The 23463-nt window shown below is 36.5% G+C and overlaps 3 pseudogenes; all 3 read left to right on the forward strand.

The window, feature by feature from the left end:
- Nucleotides 1-227: 227 nt before the first annotated feature.
- On the forward strand, nucleotides 228-2845 carry LOC120334334 (deoxynucleoside triphosphate triphosphohydrolase SAMHD1 pseudogene; annotated as a pseudogene).
- Nucleotides 2846-5392: 2547 nt separating this feature from the next.
- LOC120334369 (deoxynucleoside triphosphate triphosphohydrolase SAMHD1 pseudogene) lies at nucleotides 5393-7375 on the forward strand (annotated as a pseudogene).
- Nucleotides 7376-15979: 8604 nt separating this feature from the next.
- On the forward strand, nucleotides 15980-17428 carry LOC120334558 (deoxynucleoside triphosphate triphosphohydrolase SAMHD1 pseudogene; annotated as a pseudogene).
- The last annotated feature ends 6035 nt before the right edge of the window (nucleotides 17429-23463 follow it).

Consider the following 23463-nt stretch of genomic DNA (forward strand, 5'->3'; position numbering starts at 1 on the left):
TCTCTGGGTTTGATTGAAACGAAAGTCTTCATTATATATTAGGTTCAATATACACGAATTATCCCCGGATAGTCGAAGTAAAAATACCCATTAAAAATAATATAAAAAAGAGTACAAGCAACAAGGTTCACAATGTTCTTTGATAGCCCTGTAAATGGTATTTAAAAATTGTTATCATCAAATTTGAAAAAAAACTAATTTTCTTTAACCCATTGTATTTTTTCAGCTATAGAATATAGCACATGGTAAAGTAAATATGGAACTTGACAAAATAAAAGTCATCGAAGATAAAATAAAATACACAGTTTTCAATGATCCTGTTCATGGCACCATTTCTCTTCACCCATTTCTGGTTAAAATAATTAACACACCACAGTTTCAAAGGCTCCGAAATATCAAACAACTTGGAGGAGCTTACTTTGTCTACCCAGGTGCTTGTCATAACAGATTTGAGCACAGCATTGGAACAGCGCATTTGGCAGGAAAACTTGTCCGCCAGTTAAAGGAAAATCAACCAACGCTTGGAATTAATGAAAAAGATATTCTTTGCGTGGAAATCGCGGGCCTCTGTCATGATCTTGGCCACGGCCCATTCTCCCACTTGTTTGATAATAAATTCTACAAGGCAGTGGATGCAAAGAAAATTCCGCATGAAAAGATCTCGTATGAAATGTTGGAATATTTACTCGCGGATGAAAGAAATCAATTCAATCAAGCAAATCTCCGATTATGTAAAAGTGATAGGACTTTCATAAAAGAAATGATCACCGGGGAAACAGATGAAAATAATCCAGGACGACCGTCTGGAAAAGAGTTTCTGTATGAGATAATTTCTAATGAGCGAAATAAAGTTGACGTGGACAAGTGGGATTACATTGCAAGAGATTGCTATCAGCTCGGAACGCAAAATGGCTTCGATCACAATCGTTTCATGGAATTAATGAGAGTATGTGAGGTAAAAGGAAAACGGCAATTGTGCGTTCACAAGAAAGAATGCTTTAATCTATACCAAATGTTTCACACGAGGTATTGCCTTCATCGTAGGGCTTACCAACACCCCGTTGTTAATGCCGTTGAGGAAATGTTCACCGAGGCTTTGGTTCATGCTAATGAACACGCTATCGATGGTATTAAATTGTCAGAATGTGCAAACGATTTAGGTGTCTTCATGAAGCTTGATGATGGTATTTTTCATACAATTTTGAATTCGACAAAGGAGGAACTGGAGAAGTCAAGAGAAATACTTGAAAAGATAATGAGAAGAGAAATTTATCGGACAGTGGCAAACGAGAAGATGAAGGATCACCAACAAAAGTACACGGAAGAATTTATAAAAGACAAGATTGGTTCCCAAAAAAATATTAAGGAACATTTGATTGTAAAAATAGTGAAGCTAAACTACGGAATGAAAGAAGGGGGAAATCCCATTGATTTATACAATTTTTATTCTAAAATCCCCCCGGATGTTGCTTCACCAATTCCAAAAGACGAAATTTCCAGCATGCTACCACCTGTATTCGAAGAATTTCGGTTGCAAATATTCTGTAAAAATCCAGAAAAGAAAAAGTGTAAGGACGCTAAGAAAGCATTTGAATCTTGGTGGAAAAAAGATATGCAGGAAGCACTCAAGAGAAAGTCAGATGACAATCCAGGTACTAGTAAAAGAACCTGTGAAGAAGAAACAAGTTCAGCACACGAATGAAAGTGGCTTATCTTACTGGGTGTGACAGTGCAAGCCAATATTTTTTCAGTATGCTACTCAAAAATAAAAGAGCGTCCAATGCGTTAACCATTAAGCCATCGCACCCACGTTTCAAATGGCGTTTCACCTTATATATGTTTATCAGTCAATAAATAGGGTGGGCGAAGATCAAGAGGTTTTATATCCTGCTTTATCTGCACATAGTAAACATATAACAAAAGGTAGGCAGAGAGCAAAGGCTTTATTGAAATATATTGAGTAAAGTAATAGTTCATTGCTGACAAATAGCAATGCTTGGTCGGTATGGAAATGTGCATATATATTTGAATTATTGCAGTGAACAATATACATCAAAACTGGTGTTTGCATGCCTTTTACGTGACTCACATTTAGAAGTATGAAATTCTGATTTGGGCTTGGAATTTCGTCTCCGGCATCAAATTCGGAGAGTGTGAAAGTTCGAATCCGATTCTAATGCCAAAAATAAAACTATATCACCTACACGGAACTACACAGAAGAACGTATAAAAGAAAAGATTGGTTTCCAACAAAATTTGAGGAAAGATTTGATTGTAAAAATAGTGAAGCTAAACTACGGAATGAAACGGAAAAATCCCGTTGATCAGTATAATTTTTACTCTAAAAAAACCGAATGTTGCTGATTCAATTTCGAAGGTCGATATTTCCAGCATGTTGCCACCTGTATTCGAAGAATTTCGTCTGCAGATATTCTGTAAAGATCCAGGAAAGTTTCAAGACGCTAAGAAAGTTTTTGAATCTTGGTGGAAAAAAGAAATGCTAAAAGCACGCAAGAGAAAGTCAAAAGCCGAACAAGGCACTAATAAGAGGGCCTGTAAAGGAGTAGCAAGTTTAGCACGCAAATGAAGAAGAAATATTTTGGCCGTATCACGTCTTAAATCAACAAGTTATGCTTTGAATTGTACATTTTGAAAATTTAATTTTCATCAAAGATTTAACAGAATCAGTTTATTCTACGTTATTGACTATTACTTTATATTTCAATAGATTAATTTGCTTTATAGAATAGAATAATGTATGCAGTTAAATCATAATATTATGTTGTACAAATAATATTGTAATATATATGTCTATACATACGTTATCGAGATTCAATAAATCTGATTTATTACCATAATGCTCTGCTTCTATTACACATCTTCTCCATTGGCATAAGATAAGATTTACATATTTATCCCGGGGGAGAGGAAAGCCGATAAGTCAGCTTAAACATGTGGCGAACCACAGAAAAAGACAAAGCCGTTAGTCATTTCTGATAATCATTTGAATTACATTAATTCAATAAATAGCTATAGTGTAGACATTGTACGAGTTCTCGCGCTAATGGGTGGAGGATAAACAAATAAAGATAAAAGTTTTTAATAGCGAGATGTAAATAAAACATTAACATATTACCGCTGTCCCGGTGCTACGTGCAACGGTAATGCGTATCAAAGTGACAGATATATAATAGGCCTTCGTTGATATGATCACTAAGCTTGGATTTTCACTTTGATTGTTAATTTATTTTATTTCATCATTTATTTTAAATTTATTCAAATCATACAATTCAGATCTAGAGCCTGTCTAATTTTTGGTCGTAAGTGTTTTCAATTCCTCAAAAAACCTTAAAAAGTATCCATGTTATCTAAACAGCGAATAATTAATATTCTCAAACCATAATTGTTACATTTCAAACTGCAGTATCTAATTCACAATTTTCTTCAAGTCCGATTCTTTGCTTGCTTGGAATTAGAGAAAATATTGGGCATTCCGATGCCATTGCTACCGTTGCGAATAAAATTGTTCACACTACTCTTGGAGTGAGACAATAACTTCCACACAGTGCAGAAATTGTTGTAAGATCGTTAGCCAGTAAAGACAGACGGCATTCAGTACGTTCATTTCTTAAACTTGGCAGTAGTGAAACTTGCATTGGTCACATAATAATATGCTCTATCGGACTTGTCCATACCCAATTACTGCATGTCTATATCGTATTTGGCGCATGTACAGTACTATATTCTTCCTGCTTTAAAAAACACAACAGGCGCTGTATAAAACTGGTTCGAGGCAATTTTTTGGGGTATGTTATTAAATTTACTCAACACCAGACGCGATCGACTACTCGAGTCGTGGCTATCAACCGGCCGATCACGATCGACGTGTTGGCCACCCATGATATATACTATATTCAGTAATGACTTCCTTGCATGCAGCTATTTCTTTCCTTGTATTTTCATGAAATGCTGCTGAATTATGAGGAAGTTAATGTCAGGTGTTTTGCAGTGTAAGAATTGTTTTGCAACTACTCTCTCAGTATTGCATTTTGAGCTTATGACCTATGAGTAATGATAGACAAATAAAGTTATCAAAGAAGGTTTAACGTAGCATCATTGCATTGCTATGACAAAGAGCGTGAGTCGAATTTGAGCAAACAAGAAATGTTTTATTTATTATATATGAATCATTAACTGAGATACAAATATAATCCAGCATCTGTTTGTTGCGAAAAGATAGATGTCTTTGTTCTCGTGATAGATTGGAATATTTTGGTTAAAAATTAATTCTCATAAGATGCGATATATATACCGGGTATTGTGAGTTATCAAAGAAGGTTTAACGTAGCATCATTGCATTGCTATGACAAAGAGCGTGAGTCGAATTTGAGCAAACAAGAAATGTTTTATTTATTATATATGAATCCTTACCTGAGATACAAATATAATCCAGCATCTGTTTGTTGCGAAGAGATAGATGTCTTTGTTCTCGTGATAGATTGGAATATTTTGGTTAAAAATTAATTCTCATAAGATGCGATATATATACCGGGTATTGTGAGTTATCAAAGAAGGTTTAACGTAGCATCATTGCATTGCTATGACAAAGAGCGTGAGTCGAATTTGAGCAAACAAGAAATGTTTTATTTATTATATATGAATCCTTAACTGAGATACAAATATAATCCAGCATCTGTTTGTTGCGAAGAGATAGATGTCTTTGTTCTCGTGATAGATTGGAATATTTTGGTTAAAAATTAATTCTCATAAGATGCGATATATATACCGGGTATTGTGAGTTGAATATCTTATTGTACTCCCACTGTGAGGAGGTAGGCCTACATTATGGTACTTTGTATACTATTTTTCACTTTTCAAAGGAACTCGCTCGCTCAATAGTGAAAGTGTTCTCTGAGCAAAGCATCTGAAAAGGACTGAAGTGCCAAAAGCTTCGTCGACGGAAGAGAGTTTGTATTTCGAAAATTGGCTTACAATTGACAAGTACGCTGAAGAGATTTAACGCATTGAGCCAAAGGCGTCCTATATTCAATTCAGGACAAGATAAATTATAAGTTGAGCCTAGTTTGCAACTTCAGGTACTTCAAAGTAAAACCCAAATCTCTCGTTTTCATTAAAACAAAAGTTTTCATCATATATAGCCTATATTATATTGAACTCGCAAATCATCCGCGAGTAGTCAAAGTGAAAGCAATCATTGTATGTTCTACATTGTTTTATTGCAAATCAGTCACAATGTATGTATGAAAAGGAGTACAGTAGGTGTACAAGGTCCACGGCATCCATTGATAGCTTTGTAAATAACCTTTCAAAAATTTTCATCATTAAATTAAAAAGGCTAATTCCCTTTAACCCATTATATTTTTCCAGCTATAGAATATAGCACATGGTAAAGTAAATATGGGACTTGACAAAATAAAAGTCATCGAAGATAAAGTAAAATACACAGTTTTCAATGATCCTGTTCATGGCACCATTTCTCTTCACCCATTTCTGGTTAAAATAATTAACACACCACAGTTTCAAAGGCTGCGAAATATCAAACAACTTGGAGGAGCTTACTTTGTTTACCCAGGTGCTTGTCATAATCGATTTGAGCACAGCATTGGAACAGCGCATTTGGCAGGAAAACTTGTCCGCCAGTTGAAGGAAAATCAACCAACGCTTGGAATTGATGAAAAAGATATTCTTTGTGTGGAAATCGCTGGTCTTTGTCATGATCTCGGCCACGGCCCATTTTCCCACTTGTTTGATAATAAATTCTACAAGGCAGTGGGTGCAGAGAAAATTCCGCATGAAAAAATCTCGTATGAAATGTTGGAAGAATTACGCGAAGATAAAAGAAATCGATTCGATCAAGCAGATCTCGAATTTGATAAAAATGATTGGACTTTCATAAAAGAAATGATCACAGGAAAACCAAAGAGAAAAAAAATAGGCCGACCGTCTAAAAAAGAGTTTCTGAATGAGATTATTTCCAATGAGCGAAATAAAGTTGACGTGGACAAGTGGGATTATTTTGCTAGAGATTGCTATCAACTTGGAATGCAGAATGGCTTCGATCACAATCGTTTCATGGAATTTATGAGAGTAATAGATGTAGACGGAAAGTGGCAATTGTGCGTTCACAAGAAAGAATGCTTCAATCTATACCAAATGTTTCACACGAGGTATTGCCTTCATCGTAGGGCTTATCAACACCCGGTTGTTAATGCCGTTGAGGAAATGTTCACCGAGGCTTTGGTTAATGCTAATGAACACGCTATGGATGGTATTAAATTGTCAGAATGTGCAAAAGATTTGAGTGAGTTCATGAAACTTGATGATGGAATTTTTCATAAAATTTTGAATTCGACAAAGAAGGAACTGGAAAAGTCAAGAGAAATACTTGAAAGAATAAGGAGAAGAGAAATTTATCAGACAGTGGCAAACGAGAAGATGGGAGATCACCAACGCGGACGGGAGTACACGGAAGAACGTATAAAAGAAAAGATTGGTTTCCAACAAAATTTGAGGGAAGATTTGATTGTAAAAATAGTGAAGCTAAACTACGGAATGAAAGAAGGGGGAAATCCCATTGATTTATACAATTTTTATTCTAAAAACAGCCCGGATGTTGCTTCACCAATTCCAAAAGACGAAATTTCTAGCATGCTACCACCTGTATTCGAAGAATTTCGGTTGCAAATATTCTGTAAAAATCCAAAAAAGTTTAAGGACGCTAAGGAAGCATTTGAATCTTGGTGGAAAAAAGAAATGCAGGAAGCACTCAAGAGAAAGTCAGATGACAAACCAGGTACTAGTAAGAGAACCTGTGAAGAAGAAACAATTTCAGCACACAAATGAAAGAGACATATTTAGACTGGATCACATATTAAAACCACAAGTTATGCTTTGAATTGTACATTTTGAATGTTAAAAAATTTAATTCTACATTCAACAAATATAGTTTATTCTACTGCTTTGACTATTATTTATATTTTAGTAGATTGATTCGCTTTATAGAATAGAATAATATATGCAGTTGAATTATAATAATATGTTGTACAAATAATATTATAATATATATGTCTATATATACGTTATCGAGATTCAATAAATCTGATTTATTACCATAATGCTGTGCTTATATTACCAATCTTCTCCATTGGCATAAGATAAGATTTACATAGTTATCCCGTGGGAGAGGAAAACCAATAAGTCAGCTTAAACATATGGCGAACCACGGAACAAGACAAAGCCGTTGGTCATTTCTGATAATCATTTGAATTACATTAATTCAATAAATAGCTATAGTGTAGGCCTAGACATTGTACGAGTTCTCGCGCTAATGGGTGGAGGATGAACAAATCAAGATAAAGGTTTTTAATAGCGAGATGTAATTAAAGCATTAACATATGACCATTATTCCGGTGCTACGTGCAACGGTAATGCTTATCAAAGTGACAGACATATATGCAGTGGTGGGATTCAGCCGGTTCGCGCCGGTTCTATAGAACCGTCTCACGGAATTTCATGAGATCAGCAAACCGGTTAGCATTACTGGTTATTGTCAATGTTCTGTTTGTAACAGAACCGGCTGAAAAATATGCATTTTGTGAGAGAACCGGCTGACAAAAAATTCGAATCCCACCACTGCATATATATATGCTTTCGTTAATATGATCACTGAGGTTGGATTTTCACATTCCTGTATCGGTACTCTGTTCTTACGTAGAAGAATTTATTCTTAATACAATAGAACTACCCACAATTTTATGTTGAGTTTACGAAGTTCGCTTCATTTCGGTTAAAATTATCGACGTTCCGATTATTAAACAGATAATTTATTAAAGGGCTTTAGACTGAAGAAACCGATATATATAACATGGCTCAATATTTTTTACCGACTGGTGATAGCTTATCTTACTGGGTGTGACAGTTCAAGCCAATATTTTTTCAGTATGCTACTCAACATAAAAGAGCGTCCAATTTAAGTTTTCGCAGCCACGTTTTGAATCGCGTTTCGCCTTATATATATTTTTCTCAGTCAATAAATAGGGTGGGCGAAGATCAAGAGGTTTTATATCCTGCTTTTTCTTCACATAGTCATCATATAACAAAACGTAGGCAGAGAGCAAAGGCTTTATTGAAATATATTGAGTAAAGTAATAGTTCATTGCTGACAAATAGCAATGCCTGGTCGGTATGGAAATGTGCACATTTGAATTATTGCAGTGAACAATATACATCAAAACTGGTGTTTGCATGCCTTTTTCGTGACTCACTTTTAGAAGTATGAAATTCTGATTTTGGCTTGGAATTTCGTCTCCGGCATCAAATTCGGAGAGTGTGAAAGTTCGAATCCGAATCTAATGCCAAAAATAAAACTATATTACCTACACGGAAGAACGTATAAAAGAAAAGATTGTTTCCAACAAAATTTGAGGGAAGATTTGATTGTAAAAGTAGTGAAGCTAAACAACGGAATGAAACGGAAAAATCCCGTTGATCAGTATAAATTTTACTCTCAAAAATAACCGAATGTTGCTGATTCAATTTCGAAGGACGATATTTCCAGCATGTTGCCACCTGTATTCGAAGAATTTCGTCTGCAAATATTCTGTAAAGATCCGGGAAAGTTTCAAGACGCTAAGAAAGTTTTTGAATCTTGGTGGAAAAAAGAAATGCTGAAAGCACGTAAGAGAAAGTTAAAAGCCGAACAAGGCACTAATTAGAGGGCCTGTAAAGGAGTAGCAAGTTTAGCACGCAAATGAAGAAGAAATATTTTGGCTGTATCACATCCTAAATCAACAAGTTATGCTTAAATTGTACATCTTGAAAATTTAATTTTTCATTGAAGATTTAACAGAATCAGTTTATTCTACGTTATTGACTATTTCTTTATATTTCAATAGATTGATTTGCTTTATAGAATAGAATAATGTATGCAGTTAAATCATAATATTATGTTGTACAAATAATATTGTAATATATATGTCTATATATACGTTATCGAGATTCAATAAATCTGATTTATTACCATAATGCTCTGCTTATATTACACATCTTCTCCATTGGCATAAGATAAGATTTACATATTTATCCCGGGGGAGAGGAAAGCCGATAAGTCAGCTTAAACATGTGGCGAACCACAGAAAAAGACAAAGCCGTTAGTCATTTCTGATAATCATTTGAATTACATTAATTCAATAAATAGCTATAGTGTAGACATTGTACGAGTTCTCGCGCTAATGGGTGGAGGATGAACAAATAAAGATAAAGGTTTTTAATAGCGAGATGTAAATAAAACATTAACATATTACCGCTGTCCCGGTGCTACGTGCAACGGTAATGCGTATCAAAGTGACAGATATATAATAGGCCTTCGTTAATATGATCACTAAGCTTGGATTTTCACTTTGATTGTTAATTTATTTTATTTCATCATTTATTTTAAATTTATTCAAATCATACAATTCAGATCTAGAGCCTGTCTAATTTTTGGTCGTAAGTGTTTTCAATTCCTCAAAAAACCTTAAAGAGTATCCATGTTATCTAAACAGCGAATAATTAAGATTCTCAAACCATAATTGTTACATTTCAAACTGCAGTATCTAATTTACAATTTTCTTCAAGTCCGATTCTTTTCTTGCTTGGAATTAGAGAAAATATTGGGCATCCCGATGCCATTGCTACCGTTGCGAATAAAATTGTTCACACTACTCTTGGAGTGAGACAATAACTTCCACACAGTGCAGAAATTGTTGTAAGATCGTTTGCCAGTCAAGACAGATGGCATTCAGTACGTTCATTTCCTATACTTGGCAATATTAAAACTTGCATTGGTCACATAATAATATGCTCTATCGGTCTTGTCCATACCCAATTACTGCATGTGTATATCGTATTTGGCGCATGCCCAGTACTATATTCTTCCTGCTTTAAAAAACACAACAGGCGATGTATAAAACTGGTTCAAGGCAATTTTTTTGGGTATGTTATTAAATTTCCTCAACACCAGACGCGATCGGCTACTTGAGACGTGGCGATCGACGTGTTGGCCACCCATGATATATTCAGTAATGAATTTCTTTCACGCAGCTATTTATTTCCTTGTTTTTTCATGAAATGCTGCTGAATTATGAGGAAGTTAATGTCAGGTGTTTTGCAGTGTAAGAATTGTTTTGCAACTTCTCTCTTAGTTATGCATTTTGAGCTCATGACCTATGAGTAATGAAAAACAAATTAACGCGGCGTCATTGTGTTGCTATAACAAAGAGCGGTTCCATTATCTTTGAACCCGCGTACATTTGAACCCGTACATCTGAACCCGTAATTTGAACCCAGAACAATTGCACCTGTATACTATTGCACCTATGGACATTTGCACCTACGGACATTAGAACCCATACATTTCCACCCATGAATTTAAGCACCCGCATATAGATTGAACCCGCGGACATTTGAACCCGTGTACGTTTGCACCCGCGTACATTTGAACCCATGTACATTTGCACCCGCGGACATTTAAACCCGTGTACGTTTGCACCCGCGTACATTTGAACCCATGTACATTTGCACCTGCGGACATTTGAACCCATGTATATTTGAACCCACGAACATTTGCACCTGCGGACATTTGAACCCATGTACATTTGAACCCACGAACATTTGCACCCGCGGACATTTGAACCCATGTATATTTCCACCCACAGACATTTGAACCCACGTATATTTGAACCCGCGTACATTTGAACCCACGGACATTTGAACCCGCGTATATTTGAACCAACGTATATTATATTTGAACTCGCGTACATTTGAACCCACGTACATTTTCACAAAAAATGTTTGCCCTAACGGCAATTTCCAGTCGCAAATAATTTTCATGTTACAGGCGCAAGCTCAATATTCTAAATTTCAACACTGTTTCACTTGTAGTTAGTTTTGGTGTATATGCATTTACCCGCTTCTACGAAGCAAGCATTTTTGAGTGTCATTGTAGTCCGAGGGATAAACGTCTCTTAACGATATAAACAACATTGTTCTGCCAAGGTCTTTTTTCTTTTGCTGTTTTTTTTACATTGACATTTGTAAATCCTTATCTCATTCGTTAGCCGCGATCTCCAAAACAGACGATGACCTAGAAAGCGGTATTTCGTTGAAATACCTGAAACCAGGGCTAATACGGAACAAATATCTCACAGACCAATGAAGTCTTAAATGAGGGTCTTACTAAAACTAGCTTTACAGTAATATTTTTAGTGGTCAACTCCTATAAGTTTGTTCTGAAATTATTGCACCGAAAACGCCTACTATGATATCCCGCCCAGCATGAGATTTGGGAGCTCTGTGGCCACTTCATGTTTTCTTGCTAGCATGTTTACAAAATTGTTATATGTTTGCATACACACGACCACGCTTTACTGTTGAAAATAAGTGTTGTCTCAAATCAGGTTTTGCCATTTTTCCTAAAATCAATCTATAAATTGAATACTATTGTCTGTATATAAATAAATAAACGCACAGATTCTTCGTTTCTAAGAAAATATGAAATTAAGATAATGAAACTATGCCATTTTTGTAACAACATGTTCATAGCCAAATGCCAGTTTTATTGAAGTATTGTTTCATTAGAATGTCAGAACAAAACTATACATAGAAATCGTAAGTCATGTAAATATGTTGAATATTCGAAAGTGAAGAAGTTTTAAAACCATTATCGTGGCCAAAAATGGTTCTTGCTGTTTACACTATTTAGAGTAAATCGAACATATTCAGCATATAAGGTCTGTTGAATATGATATTGCAATTTACAAACGACGTCATAGGTTACGGATTACATTTATTTTAATATCTCAATAAAGTTATCACTCACAAATTTGTGTCGAATGGGCGATCAATTTTGAGATAGAGTAGCTATGGACGTTTTACAAAATGGGAATTTATCAATTATGATACAATAGTTAAACAACAAATCAAAATAATGACGATAAACGAAGTTTTACGATATCACGATCAAAGTCAAAATCAAATAGACTGCATTTGAGCTATTGAGTGGAGATACCTCAGCTTGTCGGTTTCAGTTCCATATGAAAAAACTTTAACTGACAACCTAACAGCAAGTTGTACATACTTTGATCTTTGGTGGGCCGTAACTCCTACATGAGCATTTGCCGCAGTCAGTTTGTGGACCGCAATGTCTTTTCGTAGGCCATTCAGCAAACCCCATATACTCGGATGTTTGCATCGGAACATTCCTTGTAAGGCGTTGTGAAATCCTTCTACAGCGTTTGTTGTTCTTGGGGCCGAAGGCATAATTTCAATCTTTTTGGCATAGTTCCACAATCGAGGAGAAATCTTGCTTCTCTTGGACGTGAACCCACTTGAGGTCCACGAATGTAGGTAGATTCAAAATATTGCAAAAGTTGATTGCATTCGGGCGAATCTTCGAAGGTGTCGCAAGGCAAGGTGAAGACTTCGGCAACCTCGTTAATGGGAACAAAAGCCAGAGCTGCCAAACTTCTAATTTTCAGATTGAAAGAGGGTAAACATTCAAACTTCTCTTTTAATCCGATAGAACCAACTTTTCGAATTATAGCTTGTGACAGGTGAAAATAACATCCTTTAATATCGGCCAGAGGAAATTGTGCATGGAATGTATTGATAGCTGCTATTTCAAAATCAACAATGATTTTGGGGGGGTTAGCATTTGGGAAAATGATTTTCAACACTTCCAACATCTGAACGTATGTTTCTTGTTGCTTGTCTCGTAATAGGAAATATACGCATGGTGGATAGGATGCGCCCACTTTACAGTGAATTGTATACAACTGGAAGAAAATATCGGGCACCACATCAAATGTACCGTCGCCAAGATATGTGTCACTATCTAGATGTGCAAGTAGTGATCGATCTCCAATGGCCATTATCCGATGACGATATTCCGGGCCAGTGTCATGCAAAATGATATCTAAATATTCGCTCGGAATATCGAAGCTTGCACTTGTAGGATTCGTACGTGAACAATTTTTCTGTCGCCTTACTCTACGTATATTGGCCTCCAGAGTCGACTTGCCTGGCAAGCGCATTAGTACATCTGTTGATCTATTATTCAATACTTCACCTAAAATATATCTTGTCGATGTATTTGATGGTGTTGATGCTGCTTCTTTAAATGTTGCACGGATGATCCTAACTTCAGTCTTAATGCTGTCGCCAGAATGACTGTGATATCCTAGTTCTTTTATTACATTTTCACCGATCGTAACAACAGTCGATTTACATCGAAATTTCCTAAACTGACGGCAGCGCCAATGAGTAGCATCTGAAACCCGATCATTTCGCTTACAATATTCGTGGGTTTTGTAAATCAGTAAGTCGTTTTCTCTTGTGGTCTTGGAAAATGTAGGCGCCATGTTTCCAACTTATTTTCGCAAAGGGACTTGTCATCTTCGCAGCTGCAACGTCCTGAAGAAACAGTTTGGAATTGTCTGCGAGGGAAAAAGGGCATTAATGCGAGGAAAAACTTTGCGCGGGATCGAACTAACACATCCCGCGGCGCTCTTCAAGAGTCGTCGACCGTTCAAAGCACAAATCATACTCCCCAATTTGGCTCGCATTCTACAGCGGAACATTTTGTCCATTGAGTCTTATGATATCGACAATTGCGATGACAATGACAGATGGAGTATAATATAAATATATAATAGAATTTAAATATATAGAAAATAGTTGTATTAAAGCCTTCGAGTATATAATCGAGAATTCCGTGATAATATTGATTGTTTTCGCAACGTATGCATTTGGAGAAAGAATCCTAAGTGTACCTTCCAATCCTATATACCGAGTAGTCGATCGCGTCTGATGTTGAGTGAATTTAATAACATACCCAAAAAATGGCCTTGAACCGGTTTAATACAGCGCCTGTTGTGTGTTTTAATTAAACAGGAAGAATATAGTACTGTACATGCGCAAAATACGATATACACATGCAGTAATTTGGTATGGACAAGCCCGATAGAGCAAATCATTATGTAATAAATGCAAGTTTCACTGCTGCCAAGTTTTAGAAATGAACCTGCAGAATATCGTGTGTCTCGACTGGCAAACAATCCTACAATAATTTCTGCACTATGCGAAAGTTATTGTCTCACTCCAAAGAGTATGTGTGATAAATTTTATTTGCAACGGTAGCAGTGGCATCAAAATGCCAAATTTTTTTCTAATTCTAAGCAAGCAAAAAAGTGGATTTGAAGAAAATTGTAAATTAGATACTGAAGTTTTAGCAGTCATGTGATAATAATACATGGATATTTTTCAAGGTTTTTTGAGGAATTGAAAACTCTTACGACTAAAAATTAGACAGGCCCTATATCTGAATTGTATGATTTGAATAAATCTAAAATAAATAATGAAACATTTACTCCGGGTACAATTATATATTCAAATTAACAAATTGAATGGAATATATAAAATGCAAATTTTTGAGGCAATTTCATTGAGAATGCGCCCGCAGAACCAAGCTTATTATTACCGAGCAGCGGTGGAATTTTTGTATGCGTGTGTGCGGTTATCTGCGTATTTAGTATTCATTCATTTTTGTTATGACCTTATTACCGATTAGTCGATCGCGAAGTATTTTGAAGTATACGCGAAGTATACTATAGTATATAGCATGGAAGGATACGGGTGTATATGTGAAGACGCTAATATCCGTAAATGCAAATGCCCATGGGTGTAGATGTTCATGGGTGCAAATGTCTGTGGGTACAATTGTAAGCGGGTGTAAAAGTACGCGGGTGTAAATGTATGTAGGTTCAAATATCCGCGGGTGCAAATGTTCGCGGGTGCAAATGTACATGGGTTCAAATGTTCGCGGGTGCAAATGTACATGGGTTCAAATGTACGCGGGTGCAAACGTAGACGGGTTCAAATGTCCGCGGGTGCAAATGTACATGGGTTCAAATGTACGCGGGTGCAAACGTACACGGGTTCAAATGTCCGCGGGTTCAATCTATATGCGGGTGCTAAAATCCACGGGTGGAAATGTATGGGTTCAAATGTCCGTAGGTGCAAATGTCCATAGGTGCAAGAGTATACAGGTGCAATTGTCCTGGGTTCAAATTACGGGTTCAGATGTACGGGTTCAAATGTACGTAGGTTCAAATGTGCTGTCACCCAAAGAGCGTGTGAGTCGAGTATGAGCAAAAAACAAAGGTTTTATTTACTGTGAATATATATGAATCATTAACTGAGATATACATATAATCCAACAGCTGTTTGTCGCGAAGAGATAGATGTCTTTGTTCTCGTGATGAATTGAAATATTTTGGTTAAAAATTAATTCTCATAAGATGTGATATATATACCGGGTATTGTGAGTTGAATATCTTATTGTACTCCCACTGTGAGGAAGTAGGCCTACATTATGGTACTTTGTCTACTATTTTTCACTTTTCAAAGGAACTCGCTCGCTCAATAGTGAAAGTGTTCTCTGAGCAAAGCATCTGAAAAGGACTGAAGTGCCAAAAGCTATGTCGACGGAAGAGAGTTTGTATTTCGAAAATTGGCTTACAATTGACAAGTACGCTGAAGAGATTTAACGCATTGAGCCAAAGGCGTTCTATATTCAATTCAGGACAAGATAAATTATAAGTTGAGCCTAGATTGCAACTTCAGGTCCTTCAAAGGAAAACCCAAACCTCTCGTTTTCATTAAAACAAAAGTTTTCATCATATATAGCCTATATTATATTGAACTCGCAAATCATCCGCGAGTAGTCAAAGTGAAAGCAATCATTGTATGTTCTACATTGTTTTATTGCAAATCAGTCACAATGTATGTATGAAAAGGAGTACAGTAGGTGTACAAGGTCCACGGCATCCATTGATAGCTTTGTAAATAACCTTTCAAAAAAATTTTCATCATTAAATTAAAAAGGCTAATTCCCTTTAACCCATTATATTTTTCCAGCTATAGAATATAGCACATGGTAAAGTAAATATGGGACTTGACAAAATAAAAATAAAGGTCATCGAGGATAAAGTAAAATACACAGTTTTCAATGATCCTGTTCATGGCACCATTTCTCTTCACCCATTTCTGGTTAAAATAATTAACACACCACAGTTTCAAAGGCTGCGAAATATCAAACAACTTCAAGGAGCTTACTTCGTTTACCCAGGTGCTTGTCATAATCGATTTGAGCACAGCATTGGAACAGCGCATTTGGCAGGAAAACTTGTCCGCCAGTTGAAGGAAAATCAACCAACGCTTGGAATTGATGAAAAAGATATTCTTTGTGTGGAAATCGCTGGTCTTTGTCATGATCTCGGCCACGGCCCATTTTCCCACTTGTTTGATAATAAATTCTACAAGGCAGTGGGTGCAGAGAAAATTCCGCATGAAAAGATCTCGTATGAAATGTTGGAAACTTTACTCGTGGATGAAAGAAATCGATTTGATGCTTGGACTTTCATAAAAGAAATGATCACCGGGGAAAAAGATGTAAATAATCCAGGACGACCTGGAAAAGAGTTTCTGTATGAAATTATTTCCAATGAGCGAAATAAAGTTGACGTGGACAAGTGGGATTATTTTGCTAGAGATTGCTATCAACTTGGAATGCAGAATGGCTTTGATCACAATCGTTTTATGCAATTTATGAGAGTAATAAAGGTAGACGGAAAGTGGCAATTGTGTGTTCACAAGAAAGAATGCTTCAATTTATACCAAATGTTTCACACGAGGTATTGCCTCCATCGTAGGGCTTATCAACACCCCGTTGTTAATGCCGTTGAGGAAATGTTCACCGAGGCTTTGGTTCATGCTAATGAACACGCTATCGATGGTATTAAATTGTCAGAATGTGCAAAAAATTTGAGTGTCTTCATGAAGCTTGATGATGGTATTTTTCATACAATTTTGAATTCTACAAAGAAGGAACTGGAAAAGTCAAGAGAAATACTTGAAAGAATAATGAAGAAGAGAAATTTATCAGACAGTGGCAAACGAGAAGATGACGGATCACCAACAAAAGTACACGGAAAAATTTATAAAAGAAAAGATTGGTTCCCAACAAAATCTTAAGGAACATGTGATTGTAAAAACAGTGAAGCTAAACTACGGAATGAAAGAAGGGGGAAATCCCATTGATTTATACAATTTTCATTCTAAAAACAGCCTGGATGTTGCTTCACCAATTCCAAAAGACGAAATTTCTAGCATGCTACCACCTGTATACGAAGAATTTCGGTTGCAAATATTCTGTAAAAATCCAAACAAGTTTAAGGACGCTAAGGAAGCATTTGAATCTTGGTGGAAAAAAGAAATGCAGGAAGCACTCAATCAATCAATCAATCAATCATCATTTATTCGTCAACACAATCAATATATATATATCACGGAAATATGGCAAGATATATAATAAGTAAAAAAAAGAACTTCATATGTGTGACAGGAGTCGCGAGGGACCACGGAAGGTCTTCGAGCAGCGACACCTACGATGCTGATTCAGCTTAATAAATAAATTTAGTTAACGCCTATGCTTCTAATCATTATTATTTACAAAACATAAAAAACATGACATCAAACAATTGAATAATATGTGTATATAACAAATTTGAAAACCATGAAAACCACCAAATAGCTATTACAAACTTCTTTATATATATATATGAAGGAGAAAAAATCCAAATTCAAAGAGAAACCAATCGTAATAAAAGTAGATGAAACTCTAATAAACGTACAATTAGGTTTTTAGACCGTGTACATAACATTGAGGTGTATATAACACCTCAATGGTACATAACGGCATAATCGTTGCCAACCAAGCAGCAATTTTGAAAAATAAGGACTCAAGAGAAAGTCAGATGACAAACCAGGTACTAGTAAGAGAACCTGTGAAGAAGAAACAATTTCAGCACACAAATGAAAGAGACATATTTAGACTGGATCACATATTAAAACCACAAGTTATGCTTTGAATTGTACATTTTGAATGTTAAAAAATTTAATTCTACATTCAACAAATATAGTTTATTCCACTGCTTTGACTATTATTTATATTTTAGTAGATTGATTCGCTTTATAGAATAGAATAATATATGCAGTTGAATTATAATAATATGTTGTACAAATAATATTATAATATATATGTCTATATATACGTTATCGTGATTCAATAAATCTGATTTATTACCATAATGCTGTGCTTATATTACCAATCTTCTCCATTGGCATAAGATAAGATTTACATAGTTATCCCGTGGGAGAGGAAAACCAATAAGTCAGCTTAAACATATGGCGAACCACGGAACAAGACAAAGCCGTTGGTCATTTCTGATAATCATTTGAATTACATTAATTCAATAAATAGCTATAGTGTAGGGGAGAGGCAGGTTAGTTGATGCTGTAGTTTAGATGATACAGCGCTTCTCACGGCCGTGCAATGCACTTTAAGAAACTGATGCGCCACCTGGTGTTTGGCTAAAAGATGATCTTCCTTTCTGTTAGTCGTCTGACGATGTTGGTTGCAGCACGTTTAAAATTTTCGAAAAAAATCAATTTTTGAGATCTGGAGTGAAAACGTCAAATCAAGGTAAATTGATTATTTTTTCAGGCATTGTAACTGAGCGATGCAAGCGAGTATTTCCTTGCAGTAGTGTATGATATCGCTTACATAACAGCCTACATGTTTCTGGATACTGATTTGATTTCTTCCCACTACGGGCCCTTTTTTCAAAATGGCCACAGGTTGACTAGTTGATACAATCGTGGTTCCATTAGTTGATACGTGTATCGACTAACCCTGCTATTTATCCCACGTATTTATTTAGGCATATTTTTCAGCAAATATATTTTCAGACTTCCTTTTAACCGGGTTTTATGGTTTGCGGCATTGTCAATGTTTTTACGGTGCCAATATTGTTTTCAACGTATTTTAGGTGATGCCTCAGTTCTATAGAAGAAAAACAAACAGAGCCATAAGCACTCCCCCGGATGTGATGTCGAGGGCGGCTGACGATGTTGTTCGCGGGCGATCATTGAGGAGTGTAGCTGAAGCATATGGCATCGATAAAATGACTTTGTCTCGTTTTATAGTCAAGCGCAAAATAATCCTAACGCAATTACAGGTTACGCTGCTGTTGCTCATGCACATTATATTATTCCTCAGCAAATGGAAGAAGATCTGGGAAATCATGTCAAACGATTGGCCGACATGTTTTTTGTACTCTCTTCTGAACAGTGTTGTAAACTAGCTTATGAATTTGCATTTCAAAACCAGCTGTTTATGCCAGTATCTTCGAAGATCAACAAAAAAGCGAGAAAAACTTGGTGGCTAGGGTTCAAAAAACGACAAAATCTTTCCACACGGACTCCAGAGGCAACTTCACTCGGAAGGGCGACTGCATTTAATCGTCACACGGTTGGTGAATTTTTCGACAACTTAGCACAGGTCATGGATGTGGACGATTTTCACCCTGAAGATATTTACAATCTCGATGAATCCGGGTGCACCACTGTTCAAACCCCATCTGATATTGTTACAGCCAAGGGTAAAAAACAAGTGGGTGCAGCTACGTCTGCTGAGCGTGGTGAACTGGTTACGGTAGTCTACACCATCTGCGCCTCTGGGAATGGGCTTCCACCTATGTTTATATTTCCGCGCGTAAACTTCCACAACACTTTATCATTGAAGGGCCACCGGGCTGCATTGGACAAGCAACAAAGTCTGGCTGGATTAATGAAGAACTTTTTCTCGTTTATCTAGAACAGTGGTTCTCAAACTTTTTTAGTCCCAGAGCCGCATTTCAAACCTCAAAGGTATGAAGAGCCGCACACAAACAACGCGAGGTAAAATAGCAACAAACCTTAAGCGCGTAATTAAAATACTAAGTCATCGTCACAACAACACACGTAACAACTGGGACTGGGCAAAATAATTTAATAATAATATATTCGAATGGCATTTTACGATTCGAATATCCGGTACCACGTGACCTGCGCCACTCTGCTTGTACACCGAACTCGAGCGTCCCCAACTCAATCGTCAATTGTGCGAGATTTCCCAACGGCGCACGCTATCAGAAAAAAAAGAAAAATTTGAAAAGTCGTCTTTGCGTTATGGTGTTATATGCTCATTTTTGCACTTAACGTATCCTTTCAATTCATCATTTTGCAAAAAAAAAAACGTACCGACCGTTCCGTAAATTTAGAAACGTCAAACCAGATTAGGTATTTAAAATAAATTTCCCAGATTTAAACTCGGCATGCTTGGTGACATGTCATTAGTCATTTCTTGCATTACCGAACATAAAGTTGCTTAAAACTAAATGTTAAAATGACTTTTCGTCGTTTCATTGTGAAAAAGGCGATTTTAGGTCGTTAAAACACTCTAGTTATGTAAATAGCATGGATTTAAAAATGACCAAAAGTTTTTCCAAAAGCTGGTATGAGTTACTTGTATGGAAAACACTCATTAAGTTGTAACCAGATAAGAAATGTCATGTCCTACTCCTATTAAAGCACTTCGTATTAGCTCTTTAGTGATCCCTTCCATCCTTTGCCAAGTAATGTTTCGAATATGTAAACATTTTACTCGACCCTGCATGGCCGTTGAGCCAAGAGTAGAACGTAAAATCAATCGTGAATTTCGTTGTAACAATGCACACTGACTCGTTCACGAATTGTTGCGTCTATTATCATCGAAAATGATTACAATTGGTAAATTTTGAAGCATTTGGACAGTTAATTAAGCCTCAAGGCATGACATAATCAAAATCATTAAGTGAAGTGCTGAATTAGCAAATTCCGTAAAGAAACTTGAGCATTACTCAGTACGTATTTTAGCTATAATAACCATCGGGGTGTTGTTTTGTTGAAAAAAAAAGTATCATTATAATAAATATCTGCATCTCGGTTACCGTTCACTTTAAACATGCACGGTTAATTTACATGTGGTGATACGGAAGATCGAATCTAAGGCAGAGGATAACCTTAGAATAGAATTAATTTGGTTTTGAAATCAGTCCTTAAAATGTATTCAACAGCTGTCGCTGATGTGAACGCAAGGGTATACTAGAAATAGGACATTTCGAAATTCGGCGACCGCTTATTCTTGCAAAAACGAGAAAGGGCGGAAATATAGAATACCAACTTTAGGATATCGCCGCCAAAACGATCGCGGTGACAAAGACAACCAGAAATTATGATAAAATTAACCATTAAAAAGCGCTTTATTGCCGACTTTTTGATGTTTCTATTAATTTCCAGATGGAGTATCGACCTCCGACGTTCTGGATCCCTGTTATGTATAAAAAAAACATTCAAATTATCCGATTCGAAAAAAGATTCAATTTTGCCCACCCTACCCTAACAGCTTTTTAATTAGGCTTTGATTTCTAATAAGTTTGTCAAAGCGGGTCGTAATCGTTGAGGATGCAAGCTGCAGTAGCTGCTTGAGATGATCGACAGATTTTTCGGGACTATTTTCGATTACTGGAACAAAATTAAAATGCTATAGAAATTAAAATAATCATCGAGTTATTTGATTTATACATAAGATCTGGAAATGCGACAAAAACTGAAAATCCACGAAAGCAAGCCAATGATTACAGCCCTGTCTAAAATCTTTCCAAGTGAAAAGTGTCCGATTGGCCGCGAAAACGCTCACTGTTGCGTCACTATTGCATCTTATAGGTTAGTCAACGCTACGCAAATAAACACGGGGGAATCCATTCGACTAACTAATAGACTTCAGCATTTTAATTTCGAGTCAATGATTAGTTTTCAATGAAAAAATTTCTTTGAAAATAATTAATTTTTTGAACATTAACGGGAGCCGCAGGAAAGGTTGTTGAGAGCCGCATGCGGCTCTCAAATCCTAGTTTGAGAATCACTGATCTAGAACATCTGGTTCGCCAGACTCGTTGTACTCCCGAAAGAAAAATTCTTTTGATTTTGGATAACCACGAGTCTCATATTTCTTTACGTGCGGTTGAGATGGTAAGATCCAATGGAGTAGTTATGCCTACTTTACCACCTCACACATCTCATCGATTGCAACCGCTTGATAAAACGGTGTATGGTCCTTTCAAAGCCAGTTATAACAGAGCGATGGGGAGTTGGCTACGTAGTCATGCTGGGAAAACTGTTACAATATATGATGTTCCTGGCATTGTAAAAGAGGCTCAAATGTCAGCAATGACATCGAGGAATATTCTATCTGGATTTCAAAGCACTGGTATATATACCCTTTCAATCGCAATATTTTTACTGCTGTACTGATGCAGATTTTGCAGCTGCAACTTTGACAGACCGAGAAGTCGTTGGCGTTGATCGTAATAAACCAGGACAGTCCTCAAAATGCACGGATCCACTGGCCCCGGGCTGTAGTACTGAAAATCTTTGCACTCCTACACCGAGGGTTTTTGAATCAGCATTTCAGATCCAGAAAACGGGCAACCCAGATCCCGACCTATCAAATTCTTGCTCATCGTACGTATCGCCAAGCGAGATTCAAAAAATCCCAAAAGCTCCACAAAGAAAGACCAAGCGCTCCCGAAAAAAAGGAAAGACAAAGATTTTAACATCCACGCCTGTATTAAAAGAGATTTCCTTAGGGAATGAAAAAAGAAAGAACAACGAGATATGCAGTTCGAGGAAAAAACTTTTCGCTACAAAAAATAGGAAAGTTCGCCCCCACAATACTAGCAATAGTTCAGAAGAGGAGTGTGCTGTTGTTCGATATGATGACACGACTGATGAAGATGAATTATCTGCAGAAGAAATCATGGAAGGTGATTGCGTGGTTGTCAAAGTAGACGGGAGATCTAGAAATGTACATTACATCGCCAGTATAGATTTGCTAGAAAATAATGAGTATGAGGGAGTTTTTCTGAAGAAAGTTTCTAGTCGAGTTTCTGTCGAAGCAGAGCACACTGATTTTGTATTTGTTCCAAATGAAGATGATGGGACTTCATTCTCGCATGAGGACATAATATGCAGACTACCTCAGCCAACAATTCTTGCAGGATCAGCTCGGAGATGTGTTCGACTTAAATTTGATTGCAATTTGAGTAAATGGAATGTAAATTAGAGGTTGTCTGTCTACCACCATCCAGAAAACCATTTCGTTGAATGAGTTATTTGTTCTTTTTTTATTTTTTTGCCGCCGTTCCTGGTGAAACTTTCTCTCTCGTTCTTTTGAAACAAGTTATATGTGATATTTGTGCCTCGTTCCATTTCATTTTTGGAGTAATTGCCTGATTTTGAAAAACTTTATGCAGAGTGTATCAAAAAAACTACCACTGCGCATCAAGTAACCTTACCAGGCAGAATATTTGATACGTTTGACAAGAAAACTTTAGCGACTGTAAGCGCTAAGTTAGGAAATGACTGAGAGCCCCATTTTGTGGTCATATGTGAGGGACCTATAAATGAATAAATAGGACAAACCAG

Source organism: Styela clava, chromosome 15, assembly GCF_964204865.1.
Source record: "Styela clava chromosome 15, kaStyClav1.hap1.2, whole genome shotgun sequence".
NCBI classification, from domain to species: Eukaryota; Metazoa; Chordata; class Ascidiacea; order Stolidobranchia; family Styelidae; genus Styela; species Styela clava.